The following is a 23,311-nucleotide window of genomic DNA, read 5'->3' on the forward strand; positions in this document are numbered from 1 at the left end:
CAATGTCTACTCATCCTTAAAATATGGAATACACGCGGCATCCTAAATCTATCGTTGAGCCAACGTTAGGTATCTACACATCATTCATATTGCCAGGTGAAATCGAAACTTTTAACACAATGTCCGGATATTTAAATCTGATGCTCGTTGAAACTCTAACACATGAAATGAAATGCGCAACAAAAATGAACTCGAACCTGGAAATATTTCTGTGTCTATTTCCTACAACCAAGCGTGAAATCGAACATAAACAAGATGTCTGAATCGTTTAATCGATTCCTCAATACAATCTCAACATGCAGTGAAGTTCTCTAAGTAAAAATAAATTCAACGCTCGTTTAATGTTACGTAATATCACTGAAAACAATAATCACTACCATCACGATATTCACGGTACAACTCGAGGGTGAGGTTCCAACTGACCTACCATGTCAACATATCAAACATGTACCGTTGTAAACTGTCCAGTGAAGTAACTTTCCATCAATCTACTCCAGCTGAACTATCATTCTAAGAAAATTCATTTTTCACACCCGCAATATTTCCAGTCCGCTATATATTTTTATCTCGTAAAGATACTAAATAGAATTCAATTTACAATAATTAAGTATTTGCCTTGACCGTGTGTCAGAATGTATTTTGATCGTGAGGTCGGCCATCAAAAAAGCACTTCAATGGTATCAAATAGAACTGCCAATTAGACTTAATTGCCGTTATTTACGGTCTTACATAAAATAGTAATCATGGGAAAACATCAGCTTGTACTTAAAATAGGCGTTACAACGCGCTCACTTGGATTTGACCTCCTTTATATTCATCAGTTCTTCTGGATTACTACAGGACATGGTTCCTCTTATACAGCCTGCTTCAGAAATATTACATCTCTTTCTATACACCACGTCACAAAAATTACTTTCCATCGAAATACAGCGCCCTTTATCCTCAGCATCCTGCTTGTTCCACATCACTCATAAAATATAGGCTTACTCTGCCTTTAAAACATCTTCCTAACTATTATCATAACATTTTATTTACATAACAATCCATTTCCTTTATACTTGAAACTGTTTTACATACAAGCGATCCCATGATCAAACAACTTTATAATGACCTCACAATTATCTCCTTGAAATTTTTCCTGGCCTCAGGAGTAAAATAACATACCGTGATTTTCCGTAGAAATACTCGGTGTCACAAAATTTAGGTTTCCCAAAAATGCCAACTTTATCATAAGTCACTGGATTTCAATATGAGCCGCAAATCTCGCTTATAACTGCTGAACGCATAATGTATCGTCTCAGTTTTATCCTGACGTAAATATTATTATTATTTTTATTATTATTATTATGATTATTATTATTCATTTGATATTTGACTTTATCATACTCATAACGGTTATTTTATCGTTATCATTAATGTAACTTTTATCGGCCGGATATTATTTAATTGATTTTCATTGCAATATTCAACTTCAGATTTAATTTTTTTAACAAATTTAAACACGTTATAAAGTCTCGCGCGCTGACGTAAATAATACACAATTCGCGTCCACACTAGAATGACGACAAGACACTTCCTCATCATCGCAATGTACTTGATTACGCACGCCCCATATACAACGCGACGTTATGATTTATTAATTAATTTATAGGGATAAGAATTTACATCTCTAACTACTAAATATAATATTTAAATTAGACAGACCTGTAATTGTATTCGTTTGGTATGGCAATATCTCGGCTTCATCTTGTGCCAGCCACCTCCAATTTAGCCCTTCGTTTTTGCAGGACACATCCTTCTCCTTAACATTACCTTATAACTACACAGTTTCTATACTTGACTTGGAGCAACACATATTAAGCAATTTTTTATGAAATACACTTGACAATATATTTTATTATATACATTTATAAAAAACTTAAACCGCCCCGCTTCGTTTCGAGAACTCAGCTAATGCAGATTGCGGGATCTTCCCAACTATTTCCTATCAAGTTGTTTCACAGGTGTGATTGACCGTGAGATACTACGGTCCTCCCTTACCGATTACAAAATTAACGTTGTCCGCAGTAATTCACAAAAGCTATCCATGAATCTGATATCTGCCTACGAAAATTTCAGGAATCCTTTAATTATTAAACTTATGATTCTCTTCCCCGACCGTGATAGACGTAACTACAATGTTTCAATAGCTAATTTTGTCTTCGTTCACTAATTACTGCATGGCAAAATATTCATCCCTCAAGCCAACTGGCTTCGGAGATTCTACAAGTTTATTTCGCCCACATTAAGTCTTCTTCTTAATGTTGCCTGGCGTAGATTCACACTCTCGGAATATTGAACGACGACAGACTCTCTTGCCTGAGGAGGTTGTTTTTAAGCATTTTCTAGGGACGCTCTGCTTGGCGTTATCTACTGTGGTGCAATCATTCCAATTGACGACCACTGGACCGATTTCTTCGAGACTCACTCCAGTGATTCCACTTACTTTTCCAGTCATGATGGATTTGTTTGTTGACATTTCCTGTTATTTTAACGGCCGTAATTAATTAATTAATTACGCGCAGGAGAATGTCCTTGACACATGTCACTACTCTGGCAGTATGGATGCCACCTTTTCTCCAGGCATAATTAAATACATAACCACCCTATGGACTTAAGCTTCATCAGATATTTCCCAAAATTCTTAGTTACTTATTTCTTTGTTAATGACAGGGCCAAAATCTCTCGCAAAAGAGGGCTATTATCCAGAATTTCATTATTCATTACCCGAGGTCTTCGGAAATGTTCCGACCTTGTTCGAATGTGTGGTGGCTCGCTCCCAACTGTGAGTTGTCACACCACAGAACGCAAGATGAACTTGCAATAAAATATATGGTTGCACTCCATCTTTTAGTTGCAATTTTTTAGGAAGGTAGAATTGTGGGTTCAACATTAACATAGTTACATGCTCAAGGGACGTCGCTACATGATTTCAAGGTGCCATGTTTCGTGAGTGGACAATATAACCTGTCGGCTGAGTTCAGTACCGTGTTCAAAATATTCTTACTGGACATTAGTACCATACAGTACACCTTCAGGGTAATAAACACCTTATAGCAATTTCGCACGTTAGTTGGGTTGTATAAAACTACGTTGGAAGGGGCGACGAAATACACGGTATACATCATTAATTGTATCGAATTAATTTTAACTGCAACGTATACATGCGTAGGCAAGAAGGAAGGTGTTTGTATAGTGAACGCTTGTTGTAACCTACAACATTTACGTTTGATAATGTTATTGAACCAAGCTAATATTGATATTAAATATACGAACAGTGAGCAAGAACATTAACCTAGTTTTGTTTAAACAACTCGGACCTATTGTAAAAATGAAGCTCCATTCTCATTTGATATTCCCGTGAACAATTTCACAAATAAACTGGTATTTCTTACGTCATTACCGGTGTCACTGGAGCTTATGAACAGAAGGAAAATATTTACATGAGCCAGCAGATAGGACACAACTGAGTTCGTTGTGCAATAACCAAACTTTGAGGTCTACAAGACTGTTGTATTGTAATCAGTAGTCCCGGGATATTCAGTTGTACGTTGACCTAAACCGGGAGGACGTATATGGCGTTTCAAAAATCTCAGTTGCACTTGAGTTATGGAATAAATAAAAGAGAAATAGAGATAGAAAATGAACTGTTCTTTAGTGGTCCCACATTAGTACAAATTAATGGAATTTCTATATTTTCACCAGAAAAAGCACCGTACACTATATATTTTACCCAAAATGATTGGGAGATCTGAACTAATTTAGTAATTTAAAAACATGGTGGTGCACTTTGAGGTAAATTTCCATTCTGTGCTTATTATGTTGAATAAAGTTCTGCTGTGTTCCCATAAAGGAGAATAACTAAGGCTACACCGACATCTTTCCTGAGGACAGTTTACGTGTAATAATGGTCAATCTTGCTAGTATTTAACTAACCAGCTCTCCGAAGCTTAGCATGCGAAATATTAGTTAAAACGCGTCAATTTCAGCAATGCTACATAAGTAATAAGATGCAACGTAACTGGTACAATTTAGTACAAACAAAACATAAAGATCATGAGAAGGTGAGAAAAGAAGCAAGTGGCTCAGGCAATCATGTGAGTGATGATAAACCTGGAATAATTATCGTTCGGTACAATGATGATGGCAGTGGCATGATTACCTCAAGAGAAGTGGAGTACAACTAAGTGTATGAACAAGATTTTATAACCGGTCTGAAATAAAATATATTTTAATGCATTCCCCCGGTATGTTTGTGAATTATAACGGGTGAATTGGGTGAGTTGATAGGCTAGATGAAAATTTTAGAAACTACAGATTTAAATTCTGATCAAAGAAATTATGCTATTAGTTGTTGGGTTTTCCCCGTAATTCATGAGAGAACAATGCTTGGCTATTGGGCTATTGTACAGGCAAACACCGCAGTTCAAGAATAACCCACTGGATCTCTTGTGCTCCATAAGGTAGGCCTATGTCATAAATACGTATTTTTGTAAATAAATCACTCTTCAGTCAGCTGATCATCTATTATGAAAGCCAAAACTGCTCAATAAAAGTACGGTATGAAAGGAAGATCATCTGATTATACAATTGGGTAAATAACTAAGATTTGGCTACTGCAAACAAAGCACAATAAAAAGCAGTGAAAAAGTGTAAAATTCCTCAGCATGTAAACTGTTTATATAGGTAAGGAGTATCCAAGTCCATATAATTCAGCAATAATAAGTTTGTATTCTGTATTTTCTTGAGAATTTATTTTTCACTATCCAATGTATGTCTTCAAGTTAAATGAGAAAGTAAAGTAGTTTTCTGCGTGTGTGATGTATGTACGTACCAAGAACTATATGTTACTGACAATGTCATAGACATTACTTTCGTTTACTGCCTATACCCGTCAGTTAATACTTGTTATGTTACTAAATACACTGACTGACAGAGCAAATGCAACACCAAGAAGGAGTGGTTCGAAAGGGATGAAAGTTGGGGAAAAATCAGAGACGGCACGGACGAATAATTGATGTTTATTTCAAACCGATATGCAGGTTACACAATGCGCACGGCATCGACTCAGTAGGATGTAGGACCACCGCGAGCGGCGATGCACGCAGAAACACGTCGAGGTACAGAGTCAATAAGAGTGCGGATGGTGTCCCGAGGGATGGTTCTCCATTCTCTGTCAACCATTTGCCACAGTTGGTCGTCCGTACGAGGCTGGGGCAGAGTTTGCAAACGGCGTCCAATGAGATTCCACACATGTTCGATTGGTGAGAGATCCGGAGAGTACGCTGGCCACGGAAGCATCTGTACACCTCGTAGAGCCTGTTGGGAGATGCGAGCAGTGTGTGGGCGGGCATTATCCTGCTGAAACAGAGCATTGGGCAGCCCCTGAAGGTACGGGAGTGCCACCGGCCGCAGCACATGCTGCACGTAGCGGTGGGCATTTAACGTGCCTTGAATACGCACTAGAGGTGACGTGGAATCATACGCAATAGCGCCCCAAACCATGATGCCGCGTTGTCTAGTGGTAGGGCGCTCCACAGTTACTGCCGGATTTGACCTTTCTCCCCGCCGACGCCACACTCGTCTGCGGTGACTATCACTGACAGAACAGAAGCATGAGTCATCGGAGAACACGACGTTCCGCCATTCCCTCATCCAAGTCGCTCTAGCCCGGCACCATGCCAGGCGTGCACGTCTATGCTGTGGAGTCAATGGTAGTTTTCTGAGCGGACGCCGGGAGTGCAGGCCTCCTTCAACCAATCGACGGGAAATTGTTCTGGTCGATATTGGAACAGCCAGGGTGTCTTGCACATGCTGAAGAATGGCGGTTGACGTGGCGTGCGGGGCTGCCACCGCTTGGCGGCGGATGCGCCGATCCTCGCGTGCTGACGTCACTCGGGCTGCGCCTGGACCCCTCGCACGTGCCACATGTCCCTGCGCCAACCATCTTCGCCACAGGCGCTGCACCGTGGACACATCCCTATGGGTATCGGCTGCGATTTGACGAAGCGACCAACCTGCCCTTCTTAGCCCGATCACCATACCCCTCGTAAAGTCGTCTGTCTGCTGGAAATGCCTCCGTTGACGGCGGCCTGGCATTCTTAGCCATACACGTGTCCTGTGGCACACGGCAACACGTTCTACAATGACTGTCGGCTGAGAAATCACGGTACGAAGTGGGCCATTCGCCAACGCCGTGTCCCATTTATCGTTCGCTACGTGCGCAGCACAGCGGCGCATTTCACATCATGAGCTTACCTCAGTGACGTCACTCTACCCTGCAATTGGCATAAAGTTCTGACCACTCCTTCTTGGTGTTGCATTTGCTCTGTCAGTCAGTGTACATTATTAATATAAAAGTAGTGTGAATGCATTAAATGTATTCCATTCACACAAATATACGAAATGCAATTTAGCATAGCAATAAATGTGTAGAATATGAAGAATTAAGCATTCATTCATTCATTCATACACTAAAGGCAAGGCCTTGTCGCTGCAACCACATTTGTCTCCCATCTGCTGAGCGTTTCAGATCAACATATTTTTTCAAATTCAGACTGTCCATCACGGAATCCAGATACTTCTTCCTCGGTCTTCCTCTTCCCTTCTTACCCAGAACTTTTCCTTCCATCAGAGTCGTGAGGAATGTATTATGTCGAAATGTGTGGCCAAGGAATTTGGTTTCCCTCTTTTCTACATATGCAATTTATATCTTCATGTCTTAGGAATAGCTTCTCTGCCTCTTATCTGACAGTACTGGAGTCGATTTCAACGGGTCTGAAAAATGTTATTCTTACTCTGAGAAAAAAGGACTGCTTCAATGGTCCTCTTGAAATCAAATGCGAAGCTGTCAGAAATGAAAGTAACTGAATTAAGTCCAGCAAGTCAATGATTGCGGCTGAGGAACCTGTCACAATGACCACACGATACTAATATCTCCCGGTTTAAAGACACTGATTAGTCATATGGCCTCGAAACAAGGGACGTTAGTGATGACAATGATTTTAATCATGAGATTGATTTGAAATAAACAAATAAGTTCATAGGAACACTTAAGAATCGAGAGCTCACAGCAACAAGTAAACATTCTAAGACTAACCGGAGAAGCGTCTGTAACCTAGTTCATGAGTCTATTATTCGAAATTTCATTACTCCTGAATCAGGTAACAATTAATCAGAGAATAAAAAATGTTGAAGATTTGACTAAGATTTCACAGTCAAATGGAAATACTTTATAATTAGCGTAAGTCCATAATTAAATTAACGACCAATCAATACACTTCATCATATGAAAGATTCTTTTCATTATTATGCCTTAAAACTTCGTAATTGTTTCGATAATACAAGAAGGAAAGATAAACTTCACTTTGTTACAAGTGTCGATTTTCGCTGCAAATTCTTTCCCCACTAATAAAGACTAAGAAAAATTCCAGAAAGAAAACAATATCTCACTGTATATAACCACACAGGCAAGTTGCGCTCGATGTTGGGGAAAACTAATTAAAAGAGTAGAGACGTAGATGGGGCGAGGAGAATTCTTCCGATATTCTTGTGCAAAGATGTGCAAATCATTTTATGCTACATCTCCTTATAACTTCTGCAATTTTTCTTTTCAGAATCCTCCATACACCTCTCTTTTCGATGTGCCTGTACACGTGTATGTGTGAGTAAAGGGAGCCTTGGAGGGTAGCAGACTTATTATACACTGTTTCATAATTCAATATTTCCTTTCCCTTTCATTTGAAATACGTGATTTCAATAATGCCAGTACAAACTAACTCGCTTCCATATTAAATAAGATGAGGAAGGCTTGTTCACGTTCTTGACAAAGTTTTTAATAACATTGACTAGCGTGAGGCGACCGAGTCCCTGTGACTCACCTTCGCTGGTCTTATGCATACAGCGTCGTGAGAAGAAGGGAACTTGTACGAAGGTGAAACTTTTCTTTCAAAATAAATCCCATTGTATCCCTCAGCTGCCGAGGAATTGTGAAGTTCCATCAAAGTATCGATTCATAGACGTGGAAAAATCAAGTACAAGATGGAGCATCTAGCAACACTCGACATCTTAAGCAATACACACGGTCACGCGGGGATATATCAAAGTCCTCACGTTGGTAGCTTTACTTCTTATTACCAGCTGTAGCTACGGTCTTTCGTGATCGGTAGAAAGTGTACATATTGCATGCCGCATAAAGTTTGATAACGTGTATGGTATTTAATTGTGTTGCTAATATTTCTCTAGTGACTTAGGACGTTGATAGCAAGAGCCTAGTCCAATTACTGTACGGTATATTATGAGATGTCTTCCCAGGGCTGTGTTGATATTTTACATTCGTTAGTGCTACGACTGGGAAGGATGCGACTGTGAATTTGTAAAAGAAAATCCTGGATTTTTCCTTAGTTAGAGCATAAAAATGATGGATGGACTGCTCAATTTAAATGCACTTTCTTAATATTTAGCCAACGGCCGTAAGCGTGTTGAAACACCGGATCCCGTGAGATCTCCGAAGTTAAGCAGCATTGGGCGTGGTCAGGAGTTGGATGGGTTGCCACGCACTGTTGGTGGGGGGTAAGGGAGTGGAGGAGCGGAAAGGAACTGACCACCCTACCGCACGTAAACTCCGCCTCAGGAACACCTCTGCGGAGGTTCGGACCTGCCTTCGGGTAGAATAACCCTTATCTTACCTTACCTCTTAATATTTACGTACTTTTCACATACGGCACACTGGGATATCCAGATGGGCACAACGTACGTAGATTCACCATTTACCTTTCTAATATAGTGTAGTTAGTTAACAATCACAATTTTTGTCATTACTGCAGTTTTATTTGTCAAGACGTTTAAAGGTTATAGTAAATAATTACCTGACGTAAGTTTCAAGGTTTCAGCAAAGTGATACTGCGAACTTCGGTAAGGAGAACACCTCCTTACCCCGTGAATCGTACGTACTACGGTAGTTGGTTAGGTATTTCAAATCGCTCTGTGTCCTTATTGTTAATTTGTTGCCAGTGTAGCAGAAGGTCTACACGGATGATAATCAATGGTATCCCCGTAATCTGGAAGTTTACTTGAGTATTCTGGAACCAAGTGAGGTATAAAATTTTCCGTATATATTAATGCACAAAACCGCTGTGTTTGTAAGGCATTTTATAGACTTTCGAAACCGAATTGTGACTAATCAAGCCGGCATAATTACCTACGAGATTATCAATATATGAGTTGTTTTCCGCAATTTGTACTGCAACTTCAATTTTATGACAATAAGGAATAAATTAGTATTCATACTGAAAGTAAACCCAAGGAATTTTCACTCTCCATGATTGCCCAGTTCAGCAGTTCATTGTCATGAACGCCTGGTGAAATCTTAGTAAGACCAACCTCCGAAGAAGGTGGACGACACCTACCATGTATGGGAAACTGCGTGTTATTGTAGTGAAGGATAGTGTTATTAGTGGTGTGCGAGTTGCAGGGAGATATGGGACATTACAAATACCCAGTCCCCAACATAAGGGAACTGACCATTTAAAGATAAAATCTCTTATTTGGCCGGGTATCGAACCCCGGGCCCTCTGAACCAAAGACCACTATGCTGACCATTCATCCAAGGAATCGGACGATAGTGATGTTAAAATATATCAAAGCGGAAGTTGGGAAAGGAATCACTGATCAGCGAAAGGAAATCAAAATACTGAGGTTTTTAAATAATCAACTTATTTCATATGAATTTCCAGAATATATTCAGAAACAGTGGAATGCTATGTACACATTATTCGAGAAGTAGTGCACGAAAAGAAGAAATAAACTAATAAATAAATAGCTCAAGAGTTGCGGAATATAGGTGAATGAATTCATGTGATGACGAAAATATCAGTTTAGGAAATGAGATTTTAATGGAATACTATTAATTCACTAACAGAATAACCCACGATGTTCGAAATAAGGAGGATATGAAATGAACGTTAGTCCAAGTAAGGAAGATCTTTCTTAAGAAAACACTTTTTCTTACCTCATACATAGGTATACCGGCCCCGCGGTATACGGGTAGCGTGCCCTAATTCGTGATACTAGCGATAGGCGTAGGACGAATACAGTGGAGGGCATTTTGCATACAGTATGAGAAATGGAAGCCACAAAATTCATAAACACCGAAAGAGCCATTTTAACAACTAGTGACTAGTGGCGTCAGTGTAAATTCACTTGAATGTACAATATGAAAGGGTAACGTAAAGCTGTCCATGAGACAATCCCTCTCGAATTACGTCAATCCTTTGAAATTATGTGGTTATTGTGACATCATCATTGGGATTATCAGTATTAGGGGTAGCGTACCTGCCCCTTACCCGGAGGCCCCGGGCTCGATTCCCAGACAGGACAGGATTTTAATCCGGATCTGAGGACTGGTTCGAGGTCCGTTCAGGCTGCGTGATTAGAATTGAGGAGCTACCTGACGGTGAGATAGCGCCCCGGTTTAGAAAGCGAAGAATAACGGCCAAGAGGATTCGTCGTGCTGATCACATGACACCTCGTAATCTGCAGGCCTTCGAGCTGAGCAGCAGCCGCTTGGTAGGTCAAGACCCTTCAGGGCTCTATTGCCATGGGGTTAGTTTGGTTGGTTAGTCATACATAGATATACGTAGCCAAGTTTAAAACGACGTTTCTAAAGACGTCTGTGTGAAGTGTGGCTCTTTGTGGATAGTTGAACTGCTGTAGAGAGGAAGAGAATAGAAACATCAAAAATATTATATCGTAAGAGAATGGTGAATGTGAGGTGGATGGATTGGATCATGATTGAACAGGTAATAATTCGAATTGGTAGTGGAGAGCAACTTAAAGTAATTATACCAGATGGAGAGATGTACTCATGTGAGGTATAATATGGGGACCAAGAATTGTTCAGTCAGCGATGAAGGAAGTGTGGGGGCTATGACTGGTAGGGTAGGACGATGAATATGTATATGAGAAACATTTTAGAATAGATGTACGATTCTATAGTTTTGCAAATCTGAACGTGATAGCACAGGATAAGGTGGCATGGGTCGCTCTGTTAACTGATTGCCTAAACCAAAACAGCAAGGTACTAGTGAATCCTCTGGTCACAGAAAGCACCTAATTCGTGACACTAGCGATATATGTGGGGCGAATACAGTGGAGGACATATTCAATACAGTATGAGAAATTGAAGCCACAAAATCCATAAACGCCGAAAGAGCCATTTAAACAACTAGTGACTAGTGGCGTCAGTGTAAATTTACTTGGATGTTCAATATAAAAGGATAACGATGAGACAATCATTCTCCAATTATATCGATTACAGGCACGTAAAGCGTTGTCCTATACTGTATTTATTGCGTTGCTTATGCATCGCTCACTGAGAAAGGATTCCTTTGTAATTATGTGGTTTTTGTGATATCATCATTGGTATTATCAGTATTAAATCCTTTCCTCGACCAGCAAAGAACATAGTTAAAATCATCATTTCTCTTCTCATAACTTCAGTGGGTTTTGTCTTACGCTGGTAATCAACTTCTATTTTGGCATGCCGAAATCGCGAGGGCACATAGTCGTCAATTCACTTAAAATATTTATTTACGCTTCCTATAGTCCATGGAAATGATTGGTTAGAAACATCATATGTTTCAGAATTAAATTTTCAAATTAATTCGATAATATAGCCCACTAATACACATAGATCATAATTAAAGTTACATTTTCTTTAGTAGTAAATAATGAAACATTCGCGCTTGTAGTAACATAAAAAGTTATAAGACCATTATCTTGTGAAGTTTGGCTGTTACTTTTCTTATCCGTTCCAGCAGTAAGATATTTTGAACCCTCTAATGCGCAACACAAATAACTGGTTAATAATAAGTATTTTTCAGCAAATAGTGTAAACGGTCGATACATGGAATTTATTCTGAGGACATTACTTGTAAGTATATGGGTGTGAAGATGTCACATGATGGAAAGCAGCAGAAATATTCAAGTTGATTTGAAACATTGGGCCTTTGAGGCCCAAGTTGTGCAGTGAAGTATTCACTTCGCGAACTCATATTTTCGATTCACGAACTATAAGATTTGACTATGTTCTCTTAAGAAGAGAACTTCGCAGCACTCCATAGGTGCTTCATTATCTCTCAAATGTGACATGATCTGTAAAGATTGTTGTGAACTCCTGTAGCTTCATCCCAAGTTTTCTTGGCACTGAGTTGGTGGTTTTACATTTCTTGAAATAGCCTTTACGTAACCTTGGACCGTCATTACAATCGTTGAAAGGAAATTCTAATGTCGTCTTTATTGCTACTGCTTTAACAACGTTCTTACACATGGAAGGATATATGTTGATGCAAGGACGGGGAATGTTCTGATGGGGATAGAAGCGGCCATGGTTTTAATTAAGATAGAATTACTGCATTTGTATGATGTGAAAATGGGAAGCCATGGAACGTTATCCTCAGGGCTGCCTACAGCAGTGTTCGAACTCATCATATAATTTCGCAGCTACGTAACTCGTACTCGCGGGATGCTCTAATGTGTCATACGTATCCCTTCCCTTCCAAATCATTACTAGAATTCCAGATAATGAGGTTGTGGCAAAATTAATACAATAACAGACAACGTATTGGCTCTGTATTAACTACGCCTCCTAGGGTATGTAAGAGTAGCATTTTGCAACTCTTGTTTGTTGGGAAGGCGTTTATTGTACTAGTGTTCGAAACATTGTATTTGCATGTAATGGTCTCTAAGAGCCGAGTTTCATCATTTGCCATCTTCTTTAATTATTCACTATGCTTTGATTGTAGGGCACTCTAGTCTGAGACTGAAGGTCCATCGTCTTCCGAACATAAATTTACAAATGTTTCTACTATTCATTTAATTACCATTCAGGATTTATCGAATACATTTCAGTGGTGGGTTAAATTACGAAGTGCTCTCCCTGTCTTCGGTTCAGTAGACGATATTTTCAGTCATATTTTCCCGAATTACTCCAATAACCAATAGATCTGTAAACAGTAAAACACAATGACAATGGAAACTAAATATTTCAGCAATTCTGATAAAAATATATTGTCAGTACTTTCACTGTCCTTAAATATTTATTGTAGGCAGCCGGTTAACCATATGAAGAAACTTTCTTGGATGAGAACTTCTGTTATTAAGCTGAGCTACAAACATACAATTTAGCTCACGTACGTCTTGATGTAATCATCTATGTCAAATGACATAACCTGCGTCTTCTGCTGAAATATTCCGTTATTTAGATTTGAAGTCACAGAGCATGGACGACTGTCATCAATTAGAAAGTTGTCCTGATAAACAAGTGAAGAATGTTGCTGGAGTTGTCCCAAGTGTATTCAGTCATAATCGTCAGCGAAATGCACGTGTTACGTATTTCTCAATCTCTAATTTACTGGTTTTAGACATACTTTTATACATTCTCAACTCTTGAATTAAGCATAATGCCTGGGAGCCGCAAAAACAGTATACAAGTTATTTCAAACGGAACTGCTGAAATTCATTTGCAGGTTACATAGCCAAAATAGCCTAATTTTTCCCTTCATCTATGTGCGTATTCACAAGATTTGTAATGTGAATCAGCTACGTGGGTAAATGTTGATGGGTGCGTATTAAGGAGAGCAAGGTGCAACATTTGCGTATTTACTTCTTTTTTTTTACCAATAATTGTAGTTCCAGTGATTTCATTATATTGTTTCGGCTTCTCAGAGATTTCATCCTGAAACTAAATGAGATTGGGGAGTAGTTATCACGTAGAATTTGAATTGCATTTTGTTTTATGTGTGCCGGTAGAGGCAGGTCTTAAGGGAAGGATTGAAAAGAAAAGGGATGGTACTGGAAAGGAAGCGATCGTAGCATTAATAAAGACACAGCCCTAGCTTTTGCCTCGTGTGAAGATGAAAAAGTAAGAAGAAACATCTTCAGGGCTGCTGACAGTGGAGTTAGAACTCACTATCTCCCAAATGTAAACTGACAACTTCATGACCGAAACATTACGCCGAAGAAATGTAGGAAATGAATCTGCCACATTTTTAGTTACCATCTCACAGAAAGCATTCATATTTATTCTGGCTACGATACGAAGATCGCATTTCGTGAACTCTTTGCTTTAGATAGTTTTCTGGAATATGTCTTAAAACTACTGTCCTCCACTGAGGCGTCACTTTCCAAAGTACCTGAACCTTAAAATTTAGAATAGTTGTTATGTGATCATGAGTAATTCCAGATAAGTTTTCTTCAATTTCTTGGTTTGCTGAACATGGTGATAATTCCTTAGTAATATGAAAATGATAAAGAAAACCTACAACCTGTTTTCCAGTCTTTGACCGGGTCAGGGATGTATGAATGAATCAGATATAGGCTGTTATTACGATGGGGTCACCACTCCCAAAGTGATTTATATTAATGAATGATAGATGCTATGAAATGAGAATGGAGAGTGTTTCTGGAATGAAATGTTACAGGGAAAACCGGAGTACCCGGAGAAAAAACCTGTCCCGCCTCCGCTTTGTGCAGCACAAATCTCACATGGAGTGACCGGGATTTGAACCACGGTATCCAGTGGTGAGAGGCCGACGCGCTGCCGTCTGAGCCACGGAGGCTTCCCTTAGTAATATAATTCATGATAATACTGAAGGGAATTGAATAATAAATTCATTTGTTTTTGTACTAATGATGCTTTTGACTAACTGATATAAAAAAAGAGAAAAATAACGATCATTATCGTCAAGATGCACAAATCTAAGGGACTTATCAGCATATTGTCGCCTCGATAATTGTCTTAATCATTTTCATTATCATATTTTACGTATGTCGGAACTTGCCTTTGCCTAGAGACTTAAAAAGAAATCCGTGAAACGTACAATACATTTTCAGCCTGGACATGCCAAACGATTGCAGCCCAACCATAGGGGCTGTACGTTTGGAATTCGACACAGTCCGTGATCGGCGTGACGTAATCCTTAAGGAGACTGCCTGGCATTCCTGAGTAGATCCGAGTATATCTTAGATGAGAATATCAACAGCTATTTGGTATCAGAGGGCCGAGTGAACCAGTTCAGAATTGATATACCTGACTGGCCAGAGATCGAACACGGGTTTTCAACACAATATGAAGGCGAATTACACTTGCACAGTGGGTTTGTACTACAGAAATGTTTTGAATCATATGGTTGATATCGGCTGTACTGAATGTGTTTTCTGAATAGATTTTCCCCACTAATGCTGAGATAGTAGCGTCCCTGAGACATCGAAAAACCAAAGTCCACATACGAACAGAGATAGGTAACAAACCATACTCTACATAAATATAGTGACTATAAAATAAGTCAATGCACTCGTGCGTACATAGGAATAACCACTAAGTATGTTCCAGGGTCTTAAAATGGACAAATAATAACACAAATAGCATCGCAATGTCCATTAATGATGGTATTAAGAAATGAATTGTTCTACAAATCGGATAAATGTACAAAGACTTACTGTCATACCTATCAATATTGACCTATCAAATAGCTGAAAGAAGTAAACAATGCTATAAGTTGACGTGGATGTATTCGCACTTTTAGTTGGAATACCCAATATATTACAACATTTTCAGATAAGATAAACAAGAATAAACGTTCCAAAACTTGATGATTCTGGGATAAATTTACGAGCTGCTGTTCCAGTGCCCCAGGCTGAAGGAAATGGCAACACGTTCCTGATAGTCGGGCTTTGTTTGCAGCAGATACATGGAACGAACGAACTGGACGCCCCATCTTGTTCCTCATCCCAGCCGCTCCTTTTAATTTCTTCAGCAACACACTTCCTTTACCCTCTCCCCACCACACTGGCTGACTGGCTGGCTACTCTGAAGAGGAAAAGTTGTCTATTGGCGAGTAGAAGTGCAGGAGGGTGAGCAAAAGGACGCCTGAACCGGATAATAGAGTTACCACCGTAAGACCCAGCCTGGCTTTGCGATCTGGGACTTCCCCTAAAACCAAGACAGAATACTGATTACTGCTGCTTGGTGGGGAGAGAGTGAGAACAAAGACGGAGTAAAGACGAGAAGGAGGAAAGGAGATACAGGGGATTAGCACATGTTAGAGGTCTGATTCTATTCTCTATACGTCTTTTGTGTTTCGCCTTAATACTGTCCTTATTTTTTTCTTTCCTGTCCTCACGTGCTTCCATTTCTCTTCAATCCTCGTCGCTGCACGTTCCAATTGTGATCGGAGAGAATCACCGATTATCTCATTTTTGACCAGGTTAACGAAGCCCGAAATGAGTTAATTATATCTGAAAATTTTATAAAGACTTCTAAACTGAACGCTGAACTTCAACATGTGAGTGAATATTATAGGGCGCTTCTCCGATCAACAAACTTGTATATTCAAAATAGTGACTAAAGCGTAAGAGTAAACGATTGACTGGATTTTGAAGAAAATTACAATAAATTATGATAGAACACAAAATATTATTAGTTCCTTTGCTTAACATTAGATCGTTTTGATAAGATATCCGTATCCTTATTTAATAATAATAATAATAATAATAATAATAATAATAATAATAATAATAATAATAATAATAATAATAATAATAATAATAATAATAATAATAATAACGAGAAGAGAATGAAACAGGAGAAGAGGAAGTAGCAGCTGAGGAAGAATATGAAATTGGTGTCCCTCTATAGGTCATAAGAGAGCCAATGTGCCAGAACTTTCCCATGAAAAGGAGTCCTTCAATGTGGCCGTAAACTAATTGACATAATACAACGCTCGAGTATGGGACTACTCTGCGCTGAATGAGAGGCTAATATTCAGAGCTATAACATCTGCAGTTGGTTACTCCCAATTAAAGACGTACAGCTGCATCATGTACGAACATTTTCCTATGATCAGAACATGGCGTTCCATGAACTGAATTTCAATAAAAAAGAAGTCTTCCCTCTAAAACCAATGGAAGAAATTTGCGAAAGGTAATGAGAAATCGATCTTTTCAGTTATGATGCTAATTGCCTCATAAACGGAGAAGAGTGGTCTTGTACGCCGTTCACCCGAAAGCGAATTCCTGGATGTCTCGCAAATCCCCTTTCTCTTCATCCGAATACATAAACGCTACATAAATGTCGTGAAACTTGACCGCAGTAAGATCGCTTTCCGGCAGAAATTTCAGCTCAACCGGTTGCCGCCAAAACGGTTGCAACGAGACCGAAACGCTTGGACATGCGCTAGGGCTCTGCAGGAGCACCGAATTACTGCGTAACAATCGTCTTCATCAAGGACATCAATTGCTGAAGCCCTGAGGCAACGTGGATGGGTGGTGCACGAAGATATTCTTTGCGTCTCTATCGACGACTTAATGAGATGATTGGACATCATAGTAATCAAGGAAGAGAATAAAGCGATCGTGTTAGATCCTACTATTCGCTTCGAGAGGGACCGGCAACAGATTCAGGATGTTAAATGTTAAAAATAACTATTTTATTAGCCATGTCTGCCACATCTGTCAGCCAAAAATAATATTCCTCTTGGTCAATGGGTTGTCAGAGGCCTTCTGCTTGTATCCAGAGAAACCCTGCCGAAAAACACAGCCACTATCCTTCAAAATTTAAAAACTTCGTTTTATGACATAGAAAAATCTTATAACAGATCATAAAAGCTTCTCTATAAATTATACAGTTGCATTTATACCAGAAATCGCAATATTCTTACGAGGAATTTTCCAGATTTTTTTATTTCATTATAATAATTATATACTTTAACTTACGTACTCCGGACTTTTATGACCACCCTCACTGGAGGACGGATGTTTTACATTTTAGTAAATCATACTACTACACTACTGTTTTCGGAGACCCTGAGATGTCGGAGTTTCGTCTTGCGGGAGTTCTTTTACGTGCCGGTAATTATACCGATACCTGACTGAGCACCATCAAATGCCACCGGAGAAGGCCAGGGTCAAACCTGCCAGTTTGAGCTCAGAAAGCTGTAATAGATAGCCTGGCGTCACTGAATGAGCTTGCTAGGGATATGGTTTCATGTTGTTTTTCTCTACCAATCAGGTGTTACTATTGCATATCAGTCGGCCTAGTAGTTGCACTTTCATATCATTCATCGCAGACATCACATTAGGAATGACATCACTGGCATCTCTCGTACCACAGCCACTTTTCATATTGCCAAAGTCAAAATGAGACTGAAACAGACTTATAACATGTAAAACAACATAATACACGTTCATTGATGTATGTAACGTTTTGCGAGAATCAGTGGATAATCAAACATAGGTGTCATCGCAGTATTTGCTGAAGAGTAGGTAAGACTCAAAACTGGGAATCAGATCATTCCTGACAATATTTTCAGAGCATACCATCGTACGCTTCCTTGTAATAAAAGTTAAAACATTTACAGTCCTCTATCTTTAATGAGGCTTAATGAGTTTAGCCCAGTTTTACGAACGGATGACCTTCCCAACACCAACCCTATGTCACGTGAATTATTGACTATTACGTTCCTCTGTCGTGGTTGGTATTGAAATGTGTTTCATGTGTAAAGATCGACGCCTACGCCCAGTCTCCGAGCTAGAGAAGATAACCAGACGTAGTTAACATCCCCAGCGCGACTTGGAATCAAATCCAGGGTCCACTGAACCCAACGCCAATACGCTGACCAGTCAGATAAGGACTCGGGACCAAACTTTAATGGATCTTACCATCATAACATTTAGCCGACTTTATTGATGTTATACAGGACAGAAGGTCATCCTTGTCTCCTACACTGCCGATCTTCACGATGGTGTTATCCAGGGTAAAATGTCGTCCTTGACTCCTATATTGACCAACTTCATGATGGTGTTGCCTAGGACAGAATGTCGCCCTTGTCTCTTACAACTACATTGTACACCTTTATGATGACGTTACCCATTACAGAATGTCGCCCTTGTCTCTTACAACTACATTGTACACCTTTATGATGACGTTACCCATTACAGAATGTCGTCCTTGTCTCTTACAACTACATTGTACACCTTTATGATGACGTTACCCATTACAGAATGTCGTCCTTGTCTCTTACAACTACATTGTACACCTTTATGATGACGTTACCCATTACAGAATGTCGTCCTTGTCTCTTACAACTACATTGTACACCTTTATGATGACGTTACCCATTACAGAATGTCGTCCTTGTCCCCTATATTGCCCACCTTCATGATGTGGTTATCCTGAACAGAATTTTTCCTCGTCTCCTACATTTGCATCCTTCATTATTGTGTCATCCTGAATAGAATTTTGTTCTTTCTCCAATGTTCTACAACATGATGACGTTATCCTGAACGGAAAGCCGTCCTCGTCTCCTGAATTGTACATCTTCATAATGGTATTATCCTCAACAGAATTTCGTCCTTGCATCCGATGTCATCCACCTTAATGATGGTGTTATCCTTAACAGAATTTCGCTCTGGTCTCTGATGTTATATACATTTATTAGGGTGTTATCCTGAAAAGAATGTCTTCCATGTCTCTTGCATTGCCCAACTTCGTGATGGTGATATCGCTGACTGAATGCAATCTTTATACTTCTGATCGTCCAACTTCGTGATAGTGTTATCCTGGACAGAATTACGTCCTTGTCTTGTGCATTGTTTACCTTAAAATGGAATTACACAGGATTGAAAGACGTCCTAGTCTAGTACAGTGTTCAACTTCATGAAGGTGTTATGCAGGACAGACGATTATTCTCGGTCTTCCTCAGTATTTTTAGTGTCCTATAAATTCACCCCACATATCAAGATCTTTAGAGATGTGTTGGTTCTTCAATTGGACATTGGGTTCGATCCGGACTCTGAGGTTGTTCAAGTTACACCCAAGAACAGTTCCATTAGAACAGTTTTAGTATAGTTATATTTACTCTGTGAGCGGATTGAGTGTTTTGGGATATGAAATTAATAATCACTTGTGCATATCATCTATTACGTAGCTATTGCGTGTTTAAGAATATCAACAAAAAACAGAAATAAAGTATAAATTGTCCTTCTCGATTATGTCATGGTTGGTTCAGTAAATTCATCTGCGGAGTTATCCTGAATCATAAAGTGACGAAACCAGCTAGAAGGAAACATATTCTAGACGTGATGATGATAAAACCAGATTAGGTCGATAGAGAGACTGAAGTGATAGTAGGTATAAATGATAACGAAATTGCTTCTGTCGTAGTTAAAACTAATTGTGATCGAAAGGAGGGAAGTAAACCTAGCATTATTGAACAACACAATATGGTTGATAAGGGAGGCATAGGGGAGTTTAAAAAGTATTATCGTGAAAAATGGTTAACAGCCTATGGGGTGGGTTTAAAGCAATTGTTGAGAAATATGAAAATAGGCATGCACCTATAAAGGTTGTAAGGAATCCGAAAGGCCCACTTTATTATAACAGCGAGAAAAACAGGTTCAGGAAAAGCTGAAAGTTAAAAAGAAATGGAGTTAGGAATGGTTGTGGAAGAAAGGAGAGAATGCAGGATATTGCGAGGAAATTGAATTTAGCAAAATGTCAGCGAAGAATAATATGATTACAAAACATATTTGGCAATCTTATGAATTTTGGGGATAATACAGTGGTATATATAGGAATTTCAATTCAAAAACAGGTTCCAGGAAGAACTTTGCACTGATCATTGATGAAGAAGGGGAGAGTATACGTAAAGACTTACAGGAACCCGAAATATTCCCTCAGCAGTATGCAAAGTTTGTTGAATAAAAGGAAAATATCCAGGTAAAGGAGGTTACTAATACTAGCGAAGTGCTGAAATTTACGTACGATTGAAAAGTTATTTGCAAAAGGTACAAAATCTGAAAGCTGAAAAAGCAGTTGTCAATGATAAGAATACTGCGGATGTATTAAACGCAATGCGTTGGGACGTAGTGCCGCATCTGAAATATTTATTTGATGACTGTTTATATGAAGGAACTACACCACATGAATGTAGAGTTGCTTTAGTAGCCCCAGTATACATACGAAAGGGTGATAAACATAAAGTTCATAATTGCAGGCCAGTAAGCCTTATATGTGTTGGATATAAGCTCCTGAAAAGCATTGTTTGTGGTTATATTAGGCATGTTTGCGAAATTACTAACTGGCTTGACTGAAGTCAGTTTGGTTTCCTGAAAGGTAATTCAACAGAAGCTCAAATTTTAGGATTCCAAAAGTTATGACCGATATATTTGATTCAGGAGGTAAACTAGACTTTATCGCTATTGGCCTATACAAGGCTTTTGACAGGATAAATCATGCGGACGACTGACGAAACTGAGGACTATTGGACTGGACAAATGAAGGGTTGAATGGGCGGCTAAATTTATATGTCATAGAACCCAGAGAATTATAGTACGTGAGTGTAACGATTACGGTGGAGTCCCGCAGTGCAGTATCATTGTACCTTTACATTTTCTTATGTACTTAAACGATACGCGTAAAGAACTGGAATCACATAAAATAAGAGGTTTTGCAGATGGTATTATCCTGCATATAGTGGTAAATGAGTTACAGGTTCGTGAGCGACTGCAGAAAAGACCTCGAAAATATTGAAATATGGACAGCAGACAATGTTCACTAAGAGAAATTTTTTTCTCAGATTTAATCAGTCCATTTATGGGGTGAAAGTATATCACGGAGATCACCTTAAGTACCTGCAGATCTTCATTATGGTAATCACGTAAATGAGGCAAATGAAGGTTACATATCCTTTCATATGATTACGAGAATATTTAGAAGGTGTAGTAAGGATCTAAATGAGGGGGAGTTTACGTCTGTGGTAAGACCACAATTACAGTATGGTTCCAGTGAATGGGCCCTCACCCGGATTACCCGATACGAGAACTGGAATAGACCTGAAGGAAATGAGCTCAATATGTTCTGGGTGGTTTACGACAATATAGTAGCGCTACGAAAATATTGCAAACTTTGAATAGGGAAGACTTTGAAATAAGGAGACGAATTGCTCGACTAGCGGTATGTTTCGAGCTGTCAGTGGTGAAATGGCGTGGAATGATACTAGTGGACGAATATGCTTTTTATGAGCTTCAAAACGTAGGAATGATCATATTACGAAGGTAAATTTGGAAATCAAGAGGACAAATTGGGGCAAATATTTATTCATAGGAATTATGGATTGGCATAATTTAGCAGGCGAAATTTGTGGTACATTTCCACATTCTTTGACATGTTTGTAGAGATTACTAAGTAAAATGTTGCTAAGGAATCTGCCACCTGGGCAACAGTCGTAAATGCAGAATGATGACTGTAGATTGATTGATTGATTGATTGATTGATTGATTGATTGATTGATTGATTGATTGATTGATTGATTGATTGATTGATTGATTGATTGATTGATTGATTGATTGATTGATTGATTGACATATATCTTATCAGACAAATCTCTGACATATTATTTAATAATATGGATGGCCTGCAGGCGCAATTGGAGGTACCGGTGTCGGTAATATTTTTGCATATGGAATCAAAATTGAATCAGTAGCTGTGTATTCTCTTGATGGTTAAAAAATAGGAAAAATCCAGAAATGTCACATATCTACTGTATGAACATCTCGATATGAACATCTCAATAATTACACTCATGCCCCACTACTATGTATTTGCAACCGGACTTGTGATCGTGAACGATTTATGGGCATTTCTGAAACATAATGTAGTTTCCGATTTAACACTAGAGGTGTATGGGAAAAGAGCATTTCATAAATGCACATTAAGTTTGTCCCCTAAGCATTCTAACGTATTCCACAACCCACAGTATAGGGAAAACGATTATTCTTATGAATGTATATTATTTGTTGAAAACATTCTTAATGTAGTCGTACAATAATTATCCTGTCATGGAATGTTGAGTTTCATAGTTCAGTCACTTATTTTATTACTTAAAGTGGAAGATATTGCAGGTATAACAGCTTATTGCATCAGAAAACTTCACCGCGTAACCGGAATAGTTTTTCATCCTGCCATTTTACTTAATAGTTTCAAATTTTCATCGGTTAGCTAAGAGTTCAGTGGTTATGAATTGAAGCAATAACCTATCGGGTGTATATTCTACTTCATGGGGAAAATGAAAACGTTGTTTTAAAATTCTCACTTGTTTTATTTCCTAGTCGATACTCATGTGCAAAACAAGTGATGACTCGATGCGTACCCGTCATTTTTTTGGAGTCCAAGATACGTTTTTGTGGAGAATGGTCACGTTCTTACAAGTACAGT

Source organism: Anabrus simplex, chromosome 2 (genome assembly GCF_040414725.1).
Source record: "Anabrus simplex isolate iqAnaSimp1 chromosome 2, ASM4041472v1, whole genome shotgun sequence".
In the NCBI taxonomy this organism is placed as follows: domain Eukaryota; kingdom Metazoa; phylum Arthropoda; class Insecta; order Orthoptera; family Tettigoniidae; genus Anabrus; species Anabrus simplex.